Genomic DNA, 23,589 nt, shown 5'->3' with positions numbered 1-23,589 from the left:
ATATAATAAGTGTTATACTTATAATTAAATCAATTAAAATTAATGCAAGTAATGTAAAAATAAAAAAAATAAAGTATATATTTTTATGTAAAAAAATATAATAATATTATTTTTTTTATTTATATAACTAATAAATTATTATTAAAAATAAAATTAAATATTACAATAAAATTTCAAAATTATAAAATTTTCTTATTTTTTTTCGAACTTTTTAGTGCAGATTGCTGTGTTGGAATCCCAATTCTCACATGACTAGCCAATTTCTTGGATGCTTCTTGGAACAGTAATGTTAGGTATCATGAAAATTTTGTCATGAAAATAATCATGAAAGTTTTGTGACCCTTGGATTACACTTAGAATAAAACACCACACACTAATCAAGGTAATCCAAGGATCATAAAATTTTCATGATCATTTTCATGACAAAATTTTCATGATTCCTAACTTTTCCCTTCTTGGAATCCCACCTTTGAACAAATTCGTGGAAGTGTAATGCTCGAGGCCTCGAAATTTCGAGGTTCCAATGCTTCGAATTTTTATTTTTTTTTGGTATTGAGGTGTTAAAAAATTAAACATTCCATATTAACTCAATCTGTGTGGTTTGATAAGGTGAGTGAGTTGGGTTGTACTGATTGGATAAAAAAAATTGACTGATCAGTTATACTGCTAGTTAAAATTTGTTAATTTTATATAATTTTGTACGAGTCTCTATTATATTTTTTTTTCAAATCAGAAAAATCAAAGGAAATTGAAATCAAAGTCATTTCAATTTCCTCCCAGCCTTCCTGATTTTAAATAAAAATATAGTAGGGACTTGAACAAAAACGGTATAGAATTAACAAATTTTAAGCAACAGTTTAACTGATCAATCAATTTTATCATCAAACCAGTGCAACCAAACTCACTTACCTTGTCAAATTACATAAAGGTACAAGATATCTAATTTTTTAGCACAACCCTACATATAATCATCCTTAAAATAAAATAAAAAAAACCATGATTCGAGACTAATTCTTCGAAATTTTGAGGCCTTTATCACGGCCGTTCTCGGAATCCCACCTCTTTTTTTTTATTCTTTTTTGAACTGGTTCCTGGAATCCCACCTTGGAGTAGGTAAAATGGTAAATTTCTTGGATGTTTCTTGGAGTCCCACCTTTGAACAAATTCTTGGAATCCCACCTTGGAGCAGTAAAATGGTACTGTTTCTCGCCTCGAACGTTATAATTCGAGTGATTATTAAGAAGTCGTTTAGGAACAGAGTTTTTTAATAATTTTTTAATTTTTTAATTAAAATATGATATAAAAAATTAATATATTTAGAATGATATTTTAATTTTTTATAAAAAGATGTGTAAAAAGTAGAGAGAGAATGAAATTTTTGACTTTTTTTATATAAGTTGTTGATTTTTTAAATTTTTTTAATAATTTTTTGACTAAAATTATCACTTGTCAAACGAGACCTAAGTATTTTTAGAATATGATCACGTAAAATTTTAAGGCATTATAATTAATAGAATAGAAAGTATAGTATATGATAATTAGTCTTAAAATATAAACACGTGACATGCTAAGGGTATTGAATAATTTTTCTTCTTGACTCCTTCTGGTATAGAATCCTTCCCACTACAATATGAATTTTATAAATAAGGTAAATTACCTACACCTCCCTTGAAGTTTAGTTAAATTATAGATTTTTCTTTGAGGTTTCAAAAATTACATTTTGTCCCTCGAGATTTATATTCGCATAACAATTTAACACTTACCGTTAACTAAACGTTAAGAATGGTTAGTTGACATCACCAACATATAAATTAATGGACGATATTGGCCTTGATGAAATCCCTTTAATAAATCAACAAAATTTACAAAAAAATTACGGTAGATGGGAAAAAAAAAATTAAGTTTTTTGAACTATGTTTGATTTGTTGTTTAGAAAAAAATTTCAAATTTTTTTAAAAAAAAAAACTAATTTAATAAAAATAAATATAAAAAAATATATTTAATTTGTAAAAATTATTTCTAACCACTCAAAAGATAAAATTATATAAAAATAATAATAATTTTTTATTTTTTATTTCTTAACCAAATTAACTTTTAATTTTTTTTTTAAAAAAAAATTTCTAAAAATCAAACCAAACATATTCTAAGAATTTTTTGACAAGTCATTTCTTGTGTTTTTAACTTATTTAATTATTTGTTAATTTTATGATATTTTTACCATCTGACACTATAACATATAAGAGTTTTAGAAACCAACTTTTTTGATCTCTAAAAGTGAAAATTTTGTTGCAAAAGACATTTAGGGATTAATTTTTATCGTCATGAGAATAGTCGCTAAAAGGTCGTCCTGAAAAGTTAAAAATAAGGTTTTTAGCAATAAAATTTTGAAAATGTCAATAACAAATAGACTTTTAAAGACAAAATAATTTGGTCTCAAATTGATTTATTTTTTGAGACAAAAAAATAATAATTAATCACTAATGTTTAATTTTCGTTGCTAAAAATATAATGACACTTTTCACAACAAAAATTTTGGTCTCCTAAAAATAATTTTGTCCTTAAATTTTGATCTCTAAAACCTTAATTTTTTGTAGTGTGATAAGTGTTTTTCAATTTTAATTTTGCATTTCATAACTTATTGAAAAATGATAATTTAGCTAAACCTCATGGGGGAATCTGTAATTTAGCTAAATCTTAGGGGGAAATTTGTAATTTAGTTAAACCTCAAGGGGGTGTAGCTAATGTACCCTTATTTGTCAAAAGGGCATTTTAGTCAATTTATGATATCTGTTAACGGCGTTAATTGCGATGGGACGGGATTTAATTTTTGAAACATCAGGGAAAAATCTGTAATTTCGTTAAATCTCAAGAAATGTATAGGTAATTTTCCCTAAATAATAATAATAATAATATATTTAATATTTTTTTTTTGGGTGCTCTGTTCAAAAATTCATATTTGAATTTCTTTTGTCCAAAATCTAAGCACTACTTTATTATGTCCATAAGGGCAAGACAATGTGAGCGTTTGAAAAGTTGTTATTTTAATAGGCTATTTTAGTAGGTTAAATTTTATATTTGGAAAGATAATTAAATTTTTTTGTAGTTGGATGTAATGTTTATAAGAAAAAAAAAATGAAATGATAATGGGTTTGATGTGACATTTTATCTTATTAGTTATTTTAGCATATTTTATCTTCTTGTGAATTTTAACCAAAAAATAGCCTAAACCTAAGTGGCCAAACACCCCCAATGCAGAATAATTAAAACACCAATTTCTTACAAATTTATTTATTAAATTAAATCTATTACTCTAGAAACCAAACCCAAGCCCCTCTCTCTCTCTCTCTCTCTCTCTCAACCACCGACATCCATTACTACCACCGATATGACCAGCTTCATTGTCGAGCATTCACGCTTAAGCACCCCCCGTCGACTGCGTCACTTACGCCTTCTCCAACTAGATCACCGAGTTCACCTACATCAACTCTCTCTCTCTCTCTCTCTCTCTCTCTCTCTCTCTCTCTCTCTCTCGCTCTCAATCACCGACATCCACTACTACCGCCGATATGACCGGCTTTGTTGTCAAGCACTCACACTCAAGTACCGCCCGTCGACTGCGTCACTTACGTCTTCTCCAACTAGATCACCGAGTTCACCTACGTCAACTCATCACATGCTTAAACAATGTGTCAATTTAATCCTTATTGTTTTAATTTGTTCGATTTTGACAATAATCAAATTGACACATCGTTTGAATTTTCGTCCACTAAACCTAATAGTCGTTATTTATTGAACTAGTATGACACAATCCGTTAAATTAAGGGGCAAAATCAAATAAATTGAAACAACTGAGACCAAATTGATACATGGTAAAAACTAGAGGGACCATTTACATAATTTACCCTAAAATTTATATAAAGATGATATAACAATGCCGATTTTATAAATAAATTTATTATTATAAATATTTTGTTTTAAAATAAAATATACACAATAAATCATATTTTGCCTTCTTTTTTTTTTTAATTATATATCATTACTCAACTACCCATAATCACATCTCACACTTTCTTATGTCATTTTTTATTGAATTATGATCTATTTCATTACATATTTATAATAGAGATATTTTATTATATCATCTAATGATAATTATAAAGATATTTTTAAATTTAAAATAATTATAAATTTACATTTTTATTTTATTGTGAGAGCTGAATAAATATATTCAAACAAGTGGCTAATAAGTAGGCCCAAATATTGTGGGCTAAGTAAAATCCAAGCCCATTGAACCTTGTGATCACCCAGAGGTAAATAAATTGGGGCATACGAACTAGCAAGAGAGGGGGCCCAAGAAGAATAATGATGAGGGCTTGGATTGCATAGAACAAAGATCAAGGACAATGATAGTATAAAAGATGAAGGTAGAGCTTAGAAGAAGAGGAGGTAAAAAAAACTTAAACCTAAAGGAAACCCATGCCAAGAAAATTCTTTCGGATCTAACTTGTCCGTTGAAGTGCTAATTCCGACATCACCGACCGGAGTTGTTCTTCTTATTACAAGTATCATATTGAGGATCTTCTCAGAGGAATAACTAGGGATAGAAAGAGTATTTCCGAAAACCGCATCACCACAATTGGCGCCGTCTGTGGAAATACTCAGATTCATCCATGGCAGACCAAATCTAAGATCCTTCAACCATTGGAGATAGCACTCCACCAGGAACAGTGTTTGGTCCGGAAGACGCTCCGGCTCGAAGGTCTTTGAATTTCGACTCATTCACCCTTTCATTGTTTTCGACATCAGCGCAAGATGCCATGCAAACCCTGATAAGTCAGACACAGCGAAACGAACAGTGTCTAGAGGACATGGCGGCTGACAACGAGCGCCTACATCAAAAGTTGGCAAAATCTCGATAGTTTGCACTATGCTGAGAACGGGATCCATCGCCTAGGAAAAGAACCAAACACAAACACCGCTCCCGGAGGCGTGATAATGGTAGCAATACATTGGATCCCTCTTGGGAGTGGCCCGAAAACGAGGCCAAATAGATGATTCGGGCTCATTAGATGATGGAAGCCCTCAAGTACAACATGGGAGCCAGAACAGGGACGACGATTTGGATTCAGAAGACAAACATGACCCATTTGTTCAACGCATAGCTAAAGCCAGTTTACCTAAGAAGTTCAAGGCATCGTCATTCACTTTATATGACGGAAAATCTGACCCTATGAATCATGTTCGTCACTATAAGCAAGCCATGACCCTTCATGCAGATGATGAAGCACTTATGTACCGAATATTTCCCAGTAGTTTGGGACCCCAAGCTGTCAGGTGGTGTTGTAAGCTTGAGCCGTCATCAAATAAGAACTTTCATCAATTTCAGAAATCTTTCAGGGCACGATTCATCACCAACGAGACTCAACCAAAACAAGCAGATTCCCTGTGGGCAATGAATATTAGGCCAGATGAGACTTTGCGCGCGTATTCAGCGCGCGTATTCAGCGCGCTACTGGGAGGGCTTTAATCTGGTCGATGACGATTGCATTGATTCAATAGCGATCATGGCCTTTAAAATGGGGCTACACCCAGACAGTCCACTGAGGAGTTCACTAACACAGCGGCCTCCAAAGATAGTATGGGCCTTGATGAATAAGGTTGAAAAAGTATTCTAAGGTAGAGGATGATGCACTTTGGATCAAAACAGGGTTACAAAACACAGAGCCAGCGGTGCCTATCTTGGTACAGTCGCTGAGTGTAGTACAACCCGAAAGAACCCCACAAAGCCCGAAACCAAAAGGCCGAGCAAGAAGAGAGAATCAACGTGACTCACATCCACGGGGAGAACAATATCAACTGAAAAATCGGCTCCCTAGGCGGCCGGAAATGAAATACACAGAGCTGACTGATCCGATCAGCAAGATTTTACCAAAATTTAGCACCATTCGTTCTTCAAGTGGCCAACTAAGATGTTTGGATCCCCATACACCAGACGAACAAATCGGAGATACGAATATCACAAGGATCATGAGCATAAGACTGAAAAGTGCTTCGGCCTAAAAGATTATTTGGAAGATTTGATCCAGAACGACAAATTAACAAAGTACCACCCCAAAAATAGGGACCTGTCGGGTATAGTAACCGTATGTCCCGATTCGCCCGATCGGCACAATCCATATGATATACAATTTGCCTTCACCGTCAATTGTGAATATAATCCACCTGCGACATTTGCTTCAAACCGACTCTGTTCCAGATGTTCAAGCAAAACGACTGCAGTAGTCGAGTGAGATCAACTTCTTTGACGCTGACATCAATGGCGTAACCCTTCGACACGATGATGCTCTTGTGGTTGAGTTGCAGGTGAATAAATTTACGGTGGAACATATTCTTGTCGACCAAGGGAGCACTTCCGAGATAATGTACTATAAAACCTTTACCAAGCTTGGCCTAAAAGACTATGAACTCCTTCCGGGTGACTGCCCACTGTTCAGCTTTAATGCCAACCCTGAGTATCCTTTAGGTAAAAACACGATGTTGGTTCGTACAGGCATCAAGACCCTTGATGTTGAATTTTTGGTGGTCAAGCTCCTACAACATAATCATAGGAAAAACGTGGTTGTATGCAATGAAGGTCATCCCAAGCACTTACCACAAACTACTTCGCTTCCCAACTCAATACGGCATTGAGCAGATTCGGGGTTCTCAAAAATTGACGAAAGATTGTTATCTAACCTATCTGACAAAAAGGCCCAAAGCATTTAATTAAGGTACCGGATTAGGAATGCCTTGAAGACGTAGGTAAAACGCTGACTGAAAAGGCAACCGAAGAAGTGGACTGAGTGATAATCCAACATAACCCCGAAAAGTTCTTTTTGATTGGCATATCTCTTACCACAACAGAGCGACATGTGACAACCCCCACCTCTGATTAGTGTTAAACTGTGTTTTAGCATGATAAGTAACTGATAAGAATGATATCCTGAATCGATTGTATGAGTGTATTGTTTTGAATGCATTTCTATCTGTTTGATTTCTGAATGAATCTGTTCATGTTTTAATTTCGAACTGCGAATTGAAGGTCTTATCGGCGACTGAATCAGAAATTGATTACTATTATATGCTAATTAGGATTTATGTGATTTTATGATAACTTTAATTAAAATTCGATTTGGAATGATTAGATTAGATTAAATAATATTAAATTACAATAGTTTGGATTTATTACAAGATTGCCATTGAGTGGCTAATTCTAGACCATTGTTTAGTCTTTATTCATATTTATTGGGCACTATCACTTTCCATCCTCTAGAGACCAAACGTGAGGGAGAGAGAGAGAGACTTGGAAGAAAATTGATTTCAACAAGAATTAGCTTGGAGACTTAGAAGAATTGAAAGAGAATTGGCAAAATTGAGCTTCCACATCTAGAATTCAAGACCTAAGGTAGGAGTTCACCTTCTTCATTATGAAATTAAGTTGTTTCTTGCATGGTGCATGGAGATTTGGAGTTTAAAGTCAAGAATTAATTTGAAAGAGTTGAATTGTGAGCTAATTCATGCATGCATGTACATGTTCTAGCATTTTGAGGTTGTTTCATGAAAATTCTTACATGCATGTCCATATTTTAGTTATGGTCCATGAATCCATCATGTTTTTGTAGGGATTGACTCATTTGATCATGTGTTAGAAGCTTTGAATTCAATGAACACATGCATGATATATTTACATCATGTTCTTGAAGTTTTATTTGAAATTGTGTTCAATTGTGTCACCTTTGGGCTTGATTTTACAAAATTGATCTTCAAAACATGTTGTAGTATGAGTTTGCAAGTGTTTTCTAGAAAATTGGCCCAAAAGGTTGAGTTTCGATGTGTTGAATGCTTGGTTTGAGTTTTGAAGGCAAATCTGGAAATTCCAGATTTGGCTTCCACGCTCGAGCAAAGGATTCCATGCTCGAGCGACCATCATTTTGTTCAGAGCTCCGCTCGAGTGACGGAATGTTATCTCGAGCGTAGATTGCAAGCTCTCAGGTTTTTGGTGCATGCAGACGCACGCTCGAGCGACGAGACCTACGCTCGAGCGAAGAGCTGTGTCTCACGCTCGAGCGAGCATCGAGCGGGGATTTTCAACATCCAGTACTTTTGTATTTTTATAGACCGCTCGAGCGAGGAAGTCCACGCTCGAGCGAGGAAGTCCACGCTCGAGCGACCCCTCTGTTTTGGAAAGCTCGCTCAAGCATAGAAAGCCACGCTCGAGCGAGACCCCTGTTTTCAGCAGATTTTAAAAAGTGTTTTAAAGTGTATTTTTGCATCCTCATTTCATTCTAGGCATTCATAGGCCAAGCTTAAGGCATCTTAATGAGGATAATGTTATAGAACCACACCATGTATAATTAGGGGCTAAGTTATTAATCCCGAGTGTGTGTTCGTTCTGCAACTGTAAGGTTGGCATCCAAGGACGCTCGTTAGCTTGTCTATAGCCCAGTGCTCTGTGAGTAACAATGTTGTAAAGATATGTTCAATTATGATTATTTTCTGAATGATCAACTGTACTGTTTACTGAAATGTTATTGTTTAATGAATGAATGTTTGTCCTATTTAAAAACTGTACTCGTGGCATCCATAGCAACCTACTGTTACTGTTACTGTTACTGTTACTATTACTGTTACTGTTACTGCTACTGTTACAAAGATCTCTGTCGGTTCCAATGTTGGGACCACTACTGTTTACTGTTATGATGGCCACCAACTGACTGTTCGGTCTGTTAAGACCTACTGTACTGTTTTGCTATTGGACGTACCACGTATAACTGTTATGAATTCTAAATGACTGTTTTAATTAATGAAAGGACATTCATTCTTAACCCCTTTACGCATTTGTTATTCACTGGGCTTTAGCTCACTGTTTATATTTATATGTAGGTGTCCAGGCACCGGACCGATGCTAGGAGCGTCAGGTTAAGCTCTTGTTTTGTCAAGCCAACCATCGCGCCTCACTTTGAGGTTCCAAGTTCGTTCAAGCTAAGGCTGTTTTGGGTGTCTCAGTTTCACCCTCCTGTCTCTGTTTTGTAATAAATGTTTAAGACTTGACTGTACAGTTATAGTTAGGGATTTGGTCCCTGACATGGATGTTTGTGTATATGTCGCATGTACATATGTTTTGGTTATCAATGTGGCATGTTTATAAAAAGTCTTTTTGTATTCAGACTGTTACAGCTCATTGGATATCTTTTATTTATTGTTTTGGCTTTCGCCAGCCCCTTTACTCTGTATTACTGTCAATACTGCTAAGCAGGCCTTCGATAATCACGAATTACTAGACGGTTGCGATGCTAAACCCATAGGGGCGGGTTTGGGTTGTGACACGACAAGAGTTAGTTTCCATTATCCTTTGCAGCGTCGATGTATTCGCATGGTCGCCCTATGAAATGCCTAGAATAGACCCCACCATTGCAATGCACAGTCTGAATGTTGACCTCAAGGCCAAGCCAGTCGTTCAAAGGGGCCGGCGTTCAATCATCGAACATGTTACTGCAGTGATTGAAGAAGTTGGCAAACTCTTGGAAGCCGGGGCAATTCGGGAGGTTATCTATCCCACGTGGCTATCCAACACCGTTATGGTAAAAAAAAAACTGGAACATAGTGTGTATGTGTGGACTTTACCGATTTGAACAAAGTATGTCTTAAAGACTGTTTTCCCCTACTATGGATCGACCAGCTCGTGGATGCAACTACCCAGCATCAACACATGAGCTTTCTCAATGCTTATAGGGGATATCATCATATCGCCATGGATCCGGCCAACCAGGACAAAACGGCATTCCTTACCCCGCGGGGAACCTATTGTTACAAGGTCCCCTTTGGACTGAAAAATGCCGAGGAAACATATCAATGATTGGTCATAACCATGTTTAAAGACCAAATTGGCCGAACCAATGAAGTCTACGTCGATGATATGATCGTAAAGTCCAAAGAAAATGACGCTCACCTAGCCGATCTCACCACAACTTTCGACATCCTCTTGAAGTACAAGATAAAACTCAATGCCTCGAAGTGTACATTCGACATTGGCTCAAGAAAATTCCTTGGTTACATAGTGAACCAACGTGGGATCGAAGCAAATCCAGGCCATTTTGGAACTCAACTCACCTAAATCGGTCAAAGATGTTCAGAAACTAATGGGCATGGCAGCGATGCTTTATAGATTCATTAGCCGATCTTCTGATAAATGCAAATCTTTTTTCAAACACTTCGGCAGAGCAAAGTATTTGATTGGTTCCCCGCACGTTATCGTAGCTTGGAAGGGTTAAAAACCTACCTCAAATCCATCCCACTTCTAGCTACTTCTTCACCAGGAGATGTGCTCATCCTATACTTGGCAGTATCTGATCAAGCAATGAGCATCGTTTTGATAAAGGAGGAAGACGGTCATCAAAAGTCCATTTTTTATGTTAGCAAAACGATGGTGAGTGCCAAAACCCAGTATTTGCCCCTAGAGAAGCTGATATTGGCTCTTGTAGTGGCCGCTAGAAAACTGATGCACTATTTTTAAGCTCATACTATCAAGGTTTTAACATACCATCCCCTTCAATCAGTCCTGGGTAGTGCCGAGTCATCACGATGCGTATCAAAGTAGGCGTTAGCGCTCGGACAATACAATCTCCAATTCCAGCCTAGGACGGCCGTTAAGGGGTAAGTATTGGCCGACTTTGTCATTGAATTTACTACATAATCAGATCTAATTTTTGATAAACCAGACACAAAATCTATGCTGGAATGGAGGATGTACGTCGAAGATATTTGGCGGCTATATTGCGACGTGTCATGTAATCAACGCAGCAGTGGAGCAGGAGTAGTGGTCATGACCCCAGAAGGAGCTGTAATTGAGCAATCTATCAAGCTTGGCTTTAATGCTTCCAACAATGATGCCGAATAAGAAGCCTACTGGCCAGCCTTAAAACGCATTGCAAATGGGAGCCAAACGACTGTAGGTTTTTTGTGATTCCAAGCTGGTCATAAATCAGCTGAAAGATGAATATATAGCCAAAAACGATCGAATGGCGGCCTACATGAGGCAAGCCAATTCTCTCCTCATGAAATTTAATAGCCATGAACTAAATCAGATCACCCGTGATCAGAACACACATACTGATGATTTCACCTGTCTGGCCTCAACTGTACACTCCGAAATTAAGCGAACTGTTGAGATGGGTTTTGTCCCGGAACCAAGTATCAACATTCCTGAGTATCCTATTATGAATACTATAGAGAAATTGGCGCCGAGTTGGATGGATTTTATCGTTGTCTTCCTTTCATCAGAACAACTGCCAGAAAATAAGAAAGAAGCCCACAAACTGCGAAATAAGGCCTTACGTTACTATTCGGCTCCTCAGGGAAGACTTTATAAAAAGTCCCTTTTCGAACCTTATCTGGAATGCGTCCATCTGGAGAAGGTTGAAGATTGTCTGGCTGAAATACACGAAAACAGTTGCGGTGCCCATTCTGGCGGAAAGTCACTAACTCATCGAGCCGTTACTTAAGGATACTGGTGGCCAACTATGAGAACTGACGTAGAAGCATACGTTAAAAAATGGGAACAATGTCAGAAGTTCTCCCTACTCACTCACTTATCCGCCGAAGAACTGCACTCTGTAACCAGTCCATGACATTTCGCTCAATAGGGCTTGGATATAGTCGGACTATTGCCAAGAGCTCTAGGAAACAAGAGATTCTTAATTGTCACAAATTATTTTACAAAGTGGGTGGAAGCAGAGCTATTGTTACACATATGGGATATTGATGTCAAGCGCTTTGTATGGAGGAATATCATTACTTAATTCGGCATACCCAGAGCCCTCATCTCAGACAATGGCACTCAGTTTGATTGCAATGTCTATCGGGAGTTATGCGGCATGTATGACATTCGACCCTATTTTTCTTCACCAGCCTATCCATAGAGTAACGTACAGGCTGAGGCTTCCAATGAGGTAGTCTTAGACAGCATTAAAAAGCATTTGGAAAATGCGATGGGCAAATGGGTTGAAGAATTACTGAGCGTATTGTGGACCCATCATACTACGCCAAGGAGATTTACCGGAAAGACATCGCTTGCCTTATGTTTTGGTACTGAAGCTATCATTCCACTAGAAATTGGTCTATCCACTCTTCGGTCCCGAGCCTTTGAGACATGCCAAAATGACATAATGCTTGCCTTGGATTTGAATTTAATTGAAGAACGCCAAGATCGAGCCCTTATGAACCTGGTACGATACCAGCAGCAACTTGCCAAAACATACAATCAGAGTGTACATCTGCACCAATACACCCCTGGGAAGCTGGTCCTTAAGAAAATTCTACCCAATGCTAAGATCCCAGTCGACAACAAACTCGGCTCGAACTAGGACGGTCCCTACCAGGTCGATTCCATCACCGAGACAGGGGTATATCGACTTAAAGACATGAATGGCAAGAAACTACCCCGACCCTAGAATTCAACTCATCTACGTAAATTTTATCATTAGTATTCCTAGTTATGTTAACCCATTTTGCTTTGTCAGTAGTAATTGTTGGCTTGTATGTATGTTGATCGCTCAACGTGTTTACCGGTTGAGTCAAATGATACATTACATTACTTCTGCGCTGACCCTGTTGATTGTTTCTGTTCATTCGGCACAAGGTACCAAGACTAAAGCCTCCGAATTCAGAGCACACTTCATGCTCGCCACGAGGTGTCAAACTAAAACCTCCGAATTTTGGAGCGCTTTTCGTGCCCGCCATGAGGTACCAAGACAAAAGCCTCCGAATTCAAAGCGCATTTCATGCTCACCACGATGTGCCAGACTAAAGCTGCCAAATTCGGAGCGCACTTCATGCTTGCCACGAGATGCCAAGGCCAAAGCTTTTGAATTCGGAGCGCACTTCGTGCTCGCAACGAGGTGCCAAAACAAAAGCCACGATATTCGAAGCGCATTTCGTGCTCACCACAAGGTGCCAAGACAAGCCTTCAAATTCAAAGCGATTTATATGGCATTGCTAGTTCTGCAATTGTCTTGTTCAAAACTAAGAAGAAAAAAAAAAGACGTATTTTATATTAAATGAACAGCAAATGTCTTTATTATGTACTAAAAAAACAAAAAACAAAAAACAGAAAAAAGGTACTGAGAGGGTGATTTATGATCCGGTGTTGGGCCGAGGTGGTGACCGAGCAAGTTGAGAGCCCGGCAGTGCATTTGGCCGAGATGATCGACTGTTCACCCAGAGATGGGCTGTCAGAGCTTGGGCCGGGCAGAACTTGGGTCGAGCGCGTCCCGACCCGGACTCTTAAAGAAGCAGCCAGCAAGGCAGTGCTCGGTCGGACTCGGTTGCTCGGTCCGAGGATAGCCGAAGCCAGACAAGCCGAGTGTCCGGTGCCCGAAAAGGCATGATCGACCGAGGTTACCGTTTGACCGGCAGGGAAGCTGGCCACGGGGTGCTTCGGGCTAGGCTTTGCCGAGATGCCGCCTAGCCCGAAGCACAGAACTGATTACAACCGTGCATACACTTGCAAAAATTTGAATTTTCATTGATAAGAAATTCATTACAAACGGAGGGGACAGAGCCCGGTTACATCAAAAGAGTTGGAAGCAAAAATACAAAAACAAGGAAAAAGAAACCTAAACTAAGGGGGAAAGATTGGTGAATGCATCCTCGGCAGCATCAGCATCAAGGTCAATAGCTTGGCTTGCTTCTTGGGCGCCGGGCTCATCGTTGCCGGGCTGCTCAGGCACCTCGGCCTCTTTTTCCTCAGAATCTGTCTCCCCGTCTCCATCTTCAAGTCCCTTCTCGGCCTCAGCCTGTAAAGCGCTGAAAACATCGTTTGCATATGGCACAAGGTAGACCGGTAGAGAAGCTGGAGGAGGGTTGGCAAATACGTCGGTGTCAGAACTTTGGCCGAGGTGTTCGCAGGCGGACTTCCAACCGGCCTTAAAGTAGATGTCTTGGGTTGCAAAGACCTGCTTCTTGTAGTTTTGCTCGGCCTCGTTGAAGCCGGCGTTGTTGGCAGCCCGGCAAGCTTTCCTCTTGGCCTTCTTCTGGACGTCCACCTCGGCCTGGAGCTCCCTTTGTTTTTTCTCGGCTGCATTCAGTTGACCCAACAGCCTGTTATTATCAGCGTTGGCGATCTCAAGGGAAGCCTTAGCCCGGCCGAGCTCGGCTTGGAGGCTCTCGACCTGGCTGGCTGTGTCGTTAGCCTTTTGCTGAAGCCTGTGGATGCGCTCCAAGACAAGATGTTGTTTTTGAATGGCCTGCACAAAAGCAAAGTAGATTAGAAAGGAGACCGAGCAGAAAAAGTACCGGGAAAACACTTCGTGAAATTTTCAGAAGAACGCCGACTTACCCTGGCCATGGACTTGACTGAGGATTTCACCAGCCGGGTGTCAGGGACATGGTCGCTGCCGACCACGTCGCCGGGTAGGAGAAATGCTTTGGAGAGATCGAAGGCGAGCAAATGTTCTTTGTCAGCCTTGATCGAAGCCGTCGCCGGGATGTCCTGTCCCCGGTGCTTCAGCTGGGGACGCCAAGCGGGCACGGGAGCAGGAGTCTCAGCTGGATGTTCGGTTGTCAGCTCGGCGACGAGCTCGGCGGAGGGATCTGCCCTTGGTCTTTTTCCAGCCCGGCGCGCTTCTCTGGCAGATTGCCCGGCAGCTGGAGCTGGAGAAGCAAGGGCTACCACGGCTGCACTCGATTGACCGGCAGCCGGGGAGCGGGTGGCGACGCTCGGTATCTCGGCTGAGGTAGCGGTTAGAAGGTTTTTGATTCTACTGCGCTTTGCCATCTCTTGCTCCTCGGTCAGCCGGATTAGCGGGACGTCGGGTAGGGTTGGATCTGGAGGTGGCGAAGGAGCTCTGAGGAAGTCGGTTACTCTACTCCGGCGCGGGGCAGAATACCTGTACGTTGGGGTATAGCCGAGTAAATCGTTGCAATCCCGGTGACGGTACCTAAGCACGGCCCGAATTGCTTCGACGTTGGGGAACTGGTAGTTGGCTTGCAAGGCTTGGATAGCTGCAAAAGAAACAGGGAAACCGGTTAGTTAAACTAAAGAATTAAGTTCACCGAGCAAGTTTGAGTGGCTTACATGAAGAACCGAAGTCCTTGCTTATGCGCCAGCCCGGTACCTCGGCTGTTTCGTAATTGCCGGACACCCAGAAAAAATCATCGTCGTGCATATCTTTATCCAGGGTGCCGGTTACGATTTTTTCCTTGCCCGGTCTTATTTTCAAGTAGTAAGCTAGGCCGTCACCGGTGTGGCCCATTGTGTATTGCCTCAATATCTCGGCTAGGCCTAAGTTGGTGCCTAGCCGTTTGTTCAATTCGTGAACGCCGTTGATTATTCTATAAGTGTTGGTGGACACCTGTGTGGGTGCCAGCCCGGTGCGGCGGAGGAACTCGGTTATAAGAGGGTTGAGCGGGAAACGAAGGCCCCCTTCGACAATAGACAGCACGGTGAAGGGGCATTCCTCCCTACCCCAAGGCGTGGTCTCTTCTTCGGCCAGCTCGAGATGGACGTCGGCCGGGACGCCGTACTCCTCTCTGAAAGCGGCTAGCGCGGCCGGAGTATCCACTAGGAAGCGGAATTTCCCCATTTTTGGCCGGCTTAGTGTATCCCGGCTGAGGGGTTTGGCTCTGGGTATTGGATGTTGCCCGGTCCTGAGAGCCTCAGGAATGACAGTGGTCCCCTTGGACTCTGCAGGAAAAGGATTGCAAGTGTTAAGTGTTAGCGCGGTCGCGCGAAAGGTGCTGGATTTTAGCTCGGTCATTAAGGGTGCCAAACCACCTCGGTTGTCTGTCTAAGGAGCCCGGTCGCCCAAGCGGACCAGATGTTAGCCCGGTTGAACGGCCAAGTCCTTTTGTTATCTCGGTTTTCGCTGGGGTTGAAACAAACATGTTGTTTGCCCGGTTTGGTTGGTTTTTTGGATCAAAAGAAGGCCCAGAGCCCGGTTCACCCCAGTTCTTCAGTGTTCTTCAGGAAGACGAAGAACACCAAGAACAGTGGGGGGTTTGGGACAGATTCTATGGCCTTTGCCCTAAATGCTACGTTTTTGTACCCTAATGTGTGTAAAATAAAGGAAAATGGCAACAGAATAAAGGTGGGATGACTTACCAGAAGAGGGCAGGGCCTAATCCCACAATCACGAAGAGTGGCAGGCGAGTCAATGGCAAGAATGCTAGAGCTCTGTAGTTGAGGGATGAAACAGCAGTAGGAAGAAATGGCCTGAGGAGGGTGATGTATATGTAAGGGAGAAAGGCCGCCCAAATTCAAAAATCTGACAAGAACGGCGGGTTGGCTGCCCGATGACCAATGGCAGCCCACCACGTGTCCCCATTTATGGCGACGACGGGACTGAAGCGACGGGTTGAAGAGTCGAAGAGACAACCGAGGTGTTTTCGAAGGAACAGATGTCAGCCGAGGAATATAACCGGGCAAGTTTGCGGACAAGTGTGTTAACCAGCTCGGTCAAGGTAAGGCGTCTTGAAGACCGGAGAAGTGTTATCTCGGTCGAAGTGAGTAATCCCAGTCACGCTTTCGCGGACGGAATTAAGGGGCAATTGAGAGGGTGATTTATGATCCGGTGTTGGGCCGAGGTGGTGACCGAGCAAGTTGAGAGCCCGGCAGTGCATTTGGCCGAGATGATCGACTGTTCACCCAGAGATGGGCTGTCAGAGCTTGGGCCGGGCAGAACTTGGGCCGAGCGCGTCCCGACCCGGACTCTTAAAGAAGCAGCCAGCAAGGCAGTGCTCGGTCGGACTCGGTTGCTCGGTCCGAGGATAGCCGAAGCCAGACAAGCCGAGTGTCCGGTGCCCGGAAAGGCACGATCGACCGAGGTTACCGTTTGACCGGCAGGGAAGCTGGCCACGGGGTGCTTCGGGCTAGGCTTTGCCGAGATGCCGCCTAGCCCGGCCCCCCTTATATACTTTGCCAGGAAAGTGCTAGGGTATGGAGCACGGCATGGCACGACTACGGATAGGGCAGCTCGGTTGCCGAGCTCCAGCTGTGATGACGGGCAGTTGAGGTTAGGTGATGAATGGCATGGTCTATGCTGACAGATGGGATAGCAGAGCCGCGTGTCAGGAGATGACTGGGAGTGGATATGGGGCTCAGAAGGTATATAAGCATGTCTGCGCCCCCCATACGCGAGACACGAACATCCTTGTAAGAAATTCTTACACTAAAACACTCTCTCCCTTCTCTCTATTCCCTCTAAGGTGTGTGCTAACTTGACCGTCGGAGGGTTTTTCCGGCCACACACCGCCGGGTAGCTCATCGTTATTTGCTCGCAGGTGATCGGATATCGACGGAGCTCGGAAGAAAGGAATACGGGCACGCCGGAATATTTGCTCCCCGTACAGGTACATTGACAATTTAGCCGATCGGCTGCCTAGTTCTATTCAATCATAAGCCAATCATAAGCAATGCCGACCACTATTCTTTTGAATTCAGAGCCTCGTCATCCGACTTCTTAGCATCATAAGCTTTAAACGGCAATACATAGCCCTGGTACAAAGGCGATTCCAACTCCACCCCTACCGCTCGAAGTGTTTTGGCCCATTCGTGTTTAAAGCCATGGTTATTGCAACGACAGACATCGTCAGCCAATTTCTCTATCGTCTTGTCAATACTGATCTTTTTTCCCTCAAAAAAACCCTTGTTGTAGGCCCGGGAATCTATGGCCTCTTTTGCAAAGATGGCAGCAGTATCACAATCGGCTATGGCGTTATCAATAAGGCGCTGTGTAACTGTGTCCCTTGACGTTGATCTCGCCATCTTCATTTCTGCCAGCTTAGCCTTTCGAGCCTCGTTTTTAGCTTTTTCTTCGACCTTCTTGAGTCAACGTTCTAAGTTGCAGATTCGGCCATCTTTATGCTCAATGTCCCTACGAGCGACAGGAAGGCGCATTTCGACCTTATAGGAGTTGTACAAACCTTTGATAGCTCCATGCACCCTCTCCCTAAACACCTTATAGTCAGCGCGATCAAACATCAACTGTTGTACTTTAGGAGCGAAGATTTGCCGTCTAAATTCAACCATCGCATTTGGATCGTGGACAATTGAATCTACCTCCATCATGGGTTTATTCCCAATAAACATGGAGAAACTCAGTGGACGAAAAGGTCATCTACTCGGCTCACTTCTGTTGAAGGGCTGAACATTGGTAGTACCTGCGTTCCCTTTCTTCGAGAGATTGCCACTTCTTGGAGATTTGCTTCACCCGTCCCTCCTGGGTGATCTGCTACGACGTCTGGGCGAGCGTCACCTATTTTGCTTCTCCAACCCCACAGCCTCTCTACGAGTAAGGTCACTGGGCACCCCTTGATTCATTTCCACGTCCAACTCTGCTAAACTTTTTCTCTCTCATTTGCTATTGAAGAACAGCCTTCCTGACATACACAACCTCCTGGACTTTATTCAGTGAAGCGATTTCTTCTATTAGAAAAATGAATCGCATGCCAAAGCTTCACCTCTTTGACAAGAGTGGAACATTTAAGGACCCACTATACACATTTAATATGAGTTACCACTCTATCCCATCAACCATTAAACGTGCCCACCTAGCACGCCTTCACTGTATTGGCTCTTGTCTAGCGTGGTGCTTCTTCCTTCTCGGCCGGGGCAGGGGTAGATATATGAATCCATTTGACAACCAAGTTCTGAGTCTTAAATAAAATTCCGAATTTTAACGTCATACCCCGCCTAAGAAACTCATAATTGATCGGCAACTAAGTTGCCTCCGTCCTCATTGGGGGAGGGGTAGGTGCTGGCCTTTACTGGACCTCTCAGAACATAAATGCCGAAGGATGCTGAATATATCATGAATATCCCTCAGAGCATTAGACAATCATTGGATACTTCACATATAAATTTGTTTGTGCCATTTATACAGTTATACAGTTGTATATCACCAGTTTGTGCTATTCTTAAGTCTTGTGCGACTAACAAGTTTATAGTTGCAAACTATTTTTGCATGCCATTCAACAACCGTTTAACATCCATTCAACACAAATTTGATGCCTAAAAAGCAAGTTTTCATTAATAAACTGGCTTAAAGCATACATTGGACACTTTACAAATGAAAATGACCACAAAAAAAAAAGAAAAAAACAAAGTAAATACATCAAAAACAAGTATCATTCTTCCTATTCGGCCTCAGAGCTACTCGTCTTGATCAGATTCCAATGGATCTACACCTTCTTGCTCAAATGGAATCGGCACGTCCAAAGTCACCTAGGCGACAGCCAATGTCTTGAGCCAATCGTGCTTAAAGCTCCAATTCTCAAATTTGAGAGCTTCGTCGGCATATTTTATTGTGGTTGTTGTCTCCTCAGCCTCGAAAGCCTCTAACGCAATGGACCATGCCTCTTCGGCTGCCTTTTTGGCTTCAACAAGTTCAACTTTAAGTTTCTTCAATTCTTCATGAGCCGTCTTTAGAGCAGCATTAGCAAAATTGGCTCTTTCTTCACCTGCACGACATAATAAATCCACTTGTTTTGTTTTTTCCTCCTCAGCAGTTGTTTTTGCATGCTCTTCATTGGCCCTGTTGGACTCGGCCTCTGCCCTTCAGGTCGTAATGGCCAAATCTGCAACTGCAGATCTAGTTTTTCCTTGCTCGGCCCTCACCTCCTCTCTGAGTTGATTGATAAGCTCAATAGCATCATAGTGGCGGCAGCCAATTTCAGCAATTCGTTCGGCGGCCTGCAAAGTACCATGGTTAGCCGAGTCACAAAACAATGGCATTTTGAGCGGCCATAATAATAGAAACGACATCTGGTTCAGCACGAAATGCCGCCTTATCGAGCAACAAAGTGATGGCCGTAGCCACACTCAGCGAGATGTCAAGCTCCTTCACAGCTGATGCACCCGTTGGAACAAGTGCACCTTTTATCTTTGGCTAAATCGTAAACGGTACCGTCAGATCAAGAGCCGGCGAAACCCTTGGCATTTTACTAATTGACGGTTAATTCGTGGCAGATTCAGCTGTATGCTTCTTGACCTAGCGTTTGGAAAAGTCACCAGTCTCTTGCACCACCGTTTCTTGCATTGGCTAATCAAACTCCGAAGCATTGTATTCGGCAGCAACATCCCCCGACTGAACAACCAAAGGGGGGATCTCTTGACTGCTTTCAACGACAGCCACCTTCTTCATTGCTGCCAGATGTTCAGCCTTTCTTTTCTTGGCTAGTTGAGCAAGCGATAGTGATTCGCTAGCCATGTCTTCGGCCTCGGATCCGGGCAAATCAGCCAAATCAATGAATATATCTTCTTCTAAGTTGTCAATCACAATTCAGTCAAAGAAGGCCGCCAACTGTGATTCACCGTCAAGATTGTCACCAGAGCCAATTTGAACAAAAGAAACGCTTGGCTCGCCGATTCTTTCCTTTTCGGATGGACGAATGTCCGAATCTGCGGCAACACTATCAGTTATATTTTGCTCGGCGTTTTGTTCGTCACCCTAATGAACACCTTGTTCAGCATCTTGAGGGCCATCTCCATTACTTGATTCGCTATCAGATAAATTCCGAACCCCGATTTCTCTCAAGTGGACGAAGTTAGGGAAAACAAGCGCTGTAAGTTGTTGCTCACCATAAGGAACTGGAATATGTTCTGCCGCCGAAAATGTTGAATAGCAAGGATCATATTTCAACAAAATGTGAGCGCCACGTCCCTGACCTTGAAGATTTTGGGGACCAGAAAAGTCAAGGACAACCTTTACTTGGCTTAAGACAGTCTCGTCTATCGAAGTAAATAACCTCTTCAAATTGGTACCTGCATAATGCAAAGGAGGTGAGAAGTTTGCAAAAGTTGAAATGCCAATTAACACTAACACTTGCAAAAAATCTATTCAGCTACCTAGGTCACCCTTCCGTCTAAGAACTGAAATCGAATGGTCCTCTCCCATACTGAATTTCCAGTTGCCTTGCACAATAACCATTACGCCATCTGCCCTCTTACCGGAGCTGGCAAGCATGGTGACTAGGTGGTGGTTAGTGTCTTTAGCCCTAAGAAAGTACCGCCCTGGCCGACCAGAGGATTTAGCAAGGATGTAGCAGTGCCCAATAGCAGGAATTCCTAAGTCTAATCTTAATCTACGATTTAATTCTACAACCCCCATGATCACCCGGTAAAAGTTGACATTGGAATAAGATGGAATCAAACCCCAATGGTGGAGGACATATCTGAGTAAGGGATGAAGTGGAAAACGAACTCCACCTTCCGCGATTGCCAGTAGGGGAAAGACGTTGATGTTGGCATTAGTCATTTCCATACTAACCTCATCATCCCCAATGAGAGTAAGATAGACATCGTCAGGGATGGAGAACTAGTGACGAAAGGCGGCTATTCTATCTTCCGAAATGTGGGCTTTCAAACGATTTGCCATAAGACACGACTAAGGAAATACAGGAGGCGAGAACAACGAGTGGACAGAAATGCAAAACAAGACCAAAATAATGGGAAGCTTAGAAAACTTACAAGTCCAAACGAGAGTTTCACGAACAATGAGAAAAGCGAAGCAGTCGCTCAAAGAGCTTTGAAGGTTGGAAGTTGCAGGAGTGAAGTCTCTTTGGAAATGGAAGGGCAAAAAAGACGTATTTCAATCGCATTTAATGTTGCAGGTTACGAAGAGACGGGAAAGCTATAATTATCACATATCGTGTCACGTTGGACGCTTCACTAGGCAACCGGCACACCCACAGTAATTAAGGCACGTGAACGTCATTGAATGCCATGTCAGAACAACCTTTCAGCATCTAAACAAGCTGACTATCCAAGCTATGAAGAAAGTCAGATACTCGGAGGGCAATTGTGAGAGCCGAATAAATATATTCAAACAAGTGGCTAATAAGAAGGGCCAAATACTGTGGGCTAAGTAAAACCCAAGCCCATTGAACCTTGTGATCACCCAGAGTAGAATAAATTGGGGCAAATGAACCAGCAAGAGAGGGGGGCCCAAGAAGAATAATGATGAGCGCCTGGGTTGCATGGAACAAAGATCAAGGACAACAATACTATAAAAGGTGGAGGTAGAGCTCAGACGAAGAGGAGGTAAAAAAAAAAACTTAGACCTAAAAGAAACCCACGCCAAGAAAATTCTTTTGGATATAACTAGTCTGTTAGAGTGCTAATTTTAGTACCACCGATCGGAATTGTTCTTCTTATTACAGGTATCATATTGAGGATTTTCTCCAAGAAATCACCAAAGATAGAAAGAATATTTCCGAAACCATATCACCACCTCCGAAAACCATATCACCACCTTTATAATATGTAATAAGAATAGAGTGGATGAAATTCCTTTATGCCTACATCGTGATAACAAACTGGTCAATCCTCGCTATTTCTTTACTCATTCCTATCACTTTATTTTTTTTTCCTACTCTCTTATATATATTTCTCTCTTGGAAGACCCAACAATTGATAGCGACAACCAAGTCAGTCTCTAAGCTTGTTTCCATGAACACCACAATAGATTTATTTAAAAATATTAAATTGTCCTGCAACATAACAACATAAAAAAAAGAAAAATGATCCATTTTTACCAATAAGAGTATCTAAAGAAGTGCTTTTATAGGATAAAATTGTAAGAATATAACACTGTCAATAAAAAAAATATGAAGATATCATATGAAATACCTAACTATTGATTGCAACAACCAAGTCTTCTTTTATATTTCTAGGATTGTTTCCACAAAACATCACAAGATTAATTTAAAATTATTAATTGTCCTCAAACAGAACAATATAAAAAAATGACAAGATGCCATATGAAAGACCCAATTATAAATAAAAAAAATCAAATCTTCTTTCATATCTCTTAAAATAAATAAATAAATAAAAACACAAGATACCTTATGAAAGGCTATTGATAGAAACTCAAATCTTCTTTCATAAAAATACAAGATGTCATAAGAAAAATCCAGCTATTGATAACAATAACCTAGCTTTTATTGTATCTCCGGTGTCGTCACCGCATCCACCGGCATTCATCTATCACCGCTCGTTCTACCACCGTCGTCTAACTACCGTTGTTTACCATCACCGACAACCTCTCTCGGATCTATGCATAGATCTAGCATGTTTTACTTTCTATCTAGTCAATTTGTTTCATTATTGTTGATTCGTGCATAAATTTGATGCAAGAGTTTTTAAATCTCTTCTCCCATCTGCTTTCTCCCTTTTTCTCTCTTTTTGCTATTTTTTCCATGTCTCTATAATTTTTTATTTATTTTTTTTTTTTGTTGAAATACAAAATTTCTTTATCTCTATTTTTCTTTGTGTTGAAACACATATCTTGTGTTGAAACATAATTTTTCTGTCACTGTGTTTAACCACAAAATTTTCTCTGTATCCTGTGTTTGAAACCCAATTCTCTCTATGTTTTTGTTTGTTTGTTTGTTTTTTTTTTTTTTTTCCCTATGTTGAAACACATTTTTTTCTGTCATTGTGTTTTTGGGGGTTTAAAGTTTTGTCTTCTTCCTTCGTATCGAATTTTTTAAGGATATCTTTTTTGAAAAAATTACCAAAAAATCTTAAGAATTGACCTTTATAATAAAATAATT

Source organism: Camellia sinensis, chromosome 6, assembly GCF_055761805.1.
Source record: "Camellia sinensis isolate YWXY chromosome 6, ASM5576180v1, whole genome shotgun sequence".
In the NCBI taxonomy this organism is placed as follows: Eukaryota; Viridiplantae; Streptophyta; class Magnoliopsida; order Ericales; family Theaceae; genus Camellia; species Camellia sinensis.
The sequence above is the reverse complement of the archived record's forward strand: the minus strand, read 5'-3'. Positions refer to the sequence as shown.